The sequence below is a fragment of the Cupressus sempervirens genome, chromosome 8, assembly GCF_028749045.1.
Source record: "Cupressus sempervirens isolate cs-2001-9-10 chromosome 8, ASM2874904v1, whole genome shotgun sequence".
In the NCBI taxonomy this organism is placed as follows: Eukaryota; Viridiplantae; Streptophyta; class Pinopsida; order Cupressales; family Cupressaceae; genus Cupressus; species Cupressus sempervirens.
This window is the reverse complement of record NC_143125.1, coordinates 350,095,524-350,098,405: the sequence shown is the minus strand read 5'-3', so window position 1 is coordinate 350,098,405 and position 2,882 is coordinate 350,095,524.

The window sequence follows — 2,882 nt, the reverse complement described above, 5'->3', positions numbered from 1 at the left end:
GGCTGCACATATCCTCTTCTAATTGACCATGTTGATTCACATTGCTCGTGACTTATCATGTCACTTGAAGGTGGTGTAAAATAATACAACCAACATTATTTATTGAACAGTAGTAATATTCAGTTCAATATTTGCAAGGATTATAATATGTGAGTAACAATAATATGACACACACACACAATTTCCTTTGACACAAATTTCATATTAGATTCTTTAGAATAGATATTATATTTAAATTTCTTAATTATTATATATATAATAATAATAATAATAATAATAATAATAATAAATCACTTCCTATCAAGTATGTCTATAGATAGTAAATAGAAATCAGTCACATATATTTTTATCGGATCAAAGCTATAAATCATCAACAAGTTCAAAATAGAGAATAGTAAATCTAATCCTCACCAAGGTACCTTAGTGCTAGAGTATAAGGATGAACACAGTCTGGCACTGAGAGGGGTGGAGTGAATCAAGACTATTAAAGCTTTAATAATATTGCCTAGATCTGACATGAAATAGTTAACTTTCAACACATGATATCTATTTTATAGATACACATGAATGCACAAGAAAACCAAAATTATGTGGAAATCTCAAGATGGAAAAAACCAAAGTGAGAAATGAACTCACCATGTCTAATAATATTATTGTAATTTTTAGGAAAAAATCCAATGAAATAATTATCTCCATTAATTAGGTGCACTGCTAGGGATTGCAAATAATCTTGAACGAGCTAAGGAAATCACTGATTTGGCAACTCAATTTCTTGATCAACTGGTCTAAACTTTCAAACAATTCTTCAAATTTTCCTTGATTGGTAGCGCCTCCTATATTTCATAATTTTCATGTATCATCCCACATAATCACTTAAGTTATCATTCATTTTATCAAGATGTATAATAAAAAAAAATCAACAAGGTTGGCCACAAAGAATGTATATTAATAAAACAATGTCACCCACTTTTAATAAACACATATTTAATGTGGTCCATCCTAGAAGGTCGAGAGGACCCAAATGCACTCCAAAATAATATTTTTGCTAAGTAAATTGATCAATTCATGAGCATAAAAATAAATTCTAAAACTAGACCCAAAATAACATATTGAAAACATATTAAGAATAGGTTACCAATTGACCCAAAAATATTCTCCAATCCGTGAAAAACCATCCACAAAGACACATTCCATATAATAAAAATTTAGACCTTTTATCATTCCCTTTTATCAAAACTTGGACCCATCCAAGTTGAATTAAGTCATTGTAAAATAGTTGAGTTGACCAAAATACCAACATAGACAACTAAAGTGCAAGTAACAACAAACTATCAATTGTTGAGTAAACCAACCAAATATATTTGAACTTACCTACCACCCAAACTAGCTAACCAAGATTACAAAGACACATACCTTGAAAATTCTATGCACTAAAATGGAAGTCATTCTCCAATCTTGTTCAACCCAACTTGATACTCAACCTTATTATCATCAAGCAATATACTAGATCCTTAAAACAATTGTTTATGGAAATATGTACACATGATAGTACAATATATACATATGTTAGAATTAGTAATATTTTCGTGGTTGTATTTATTTATTAAATGGGATAAACCAAGGTATCCCTCATATAGTTTTTTCTCTAGTCCACATATGAAAGACATGTCATTTACTTGTCCTCTTGTCCATGTGTGAGGGCAACTCATTTTTTAATTCCTTTTATAAAGGAAATTAGTTTATCCTCCTTAAGAGGATCTTGACACCACACATACACTTATTATGAATGGTGGCATTCATAGAAATGGGAGTTACACATGCAACAACATGCAAATCCATTCTCTTCTCTATAAAAGAGATGCCTTTCACTCATCCTTCAACTCTTCTACACATCACTTTGATGTTATTGTAATGAGATAATTCTCTCTCTCTCTCTCTCTCCCCCCCCCCCCCCCCCCCCCCCCTCACTATGGCTTTGCCCTCATTCATAATATTACACAAGAGTTTTTCTTTGCTTTCCCCTTTCAAAATCTCGTCTCCATTCTTGTCGCTCCATTGGGAAGTTCATTTGGTTAATGGTAAACTTATTCACATCAAGCTCTCTTAGATTCTTTCATTAGTATTCATTTTACTCGATTTCTTACATGGTATTAGAGTTTGTTGAGCTTGTGTGAAGGTTACCATTTTGCAGATATAGGCTTTGAGAGGAGAAGAGACGCATTAGCTTCATTACTTTTTGTTGAGAATTTTTATATGTTTACTTTCTTTGTACTAACCCTCTTTGGAAGGTTCACCACGAAAGAGTTCTTTATTTATTTTTTAATCAATTTTTTTTCTCTTGTTTTTGAAGGCTTGCTGCCAAAACAAAGTGAAAATTTGCTTTCATTGGTTTTGTTTTTTCTAAGCATGCATGTTTTCATTAAAGAAAACTAATCTATTTTTTGCATATCTCTAAAAGAATTTCATTTCATTGCACATATCTATATGTGTGTATTCAAATGCTTTTTTAAATCAATAATCATATATTCTAATCATTTTTTTTTGTGACTTTTAACCTTTTTCTCATAATATTGCTTTGGTATTAGCATCTAAAATCTATTTAAATATTTAAATATTTCTTTCATTTGATTATTTTATTATATTTGCTCTAGCTGGTAGAGCTTTACATCTTTCTTTGTTAACTAACATTTCATTTTGTAACTTTTCTAAAAAATTATTTCATTTTATATTTAGTACTTCATCTATTTTATATAGCTCAGTGTATCTTGTTTCAAAGTAATCTTATGTAAAAAAAGATATAGTCTATGAAATTATTTACCTTTACCAAGCTTTCAGCTCTTATTTTTTTGTCTTTGTTTGTGCAGTTTGAACCTAGTTTAATT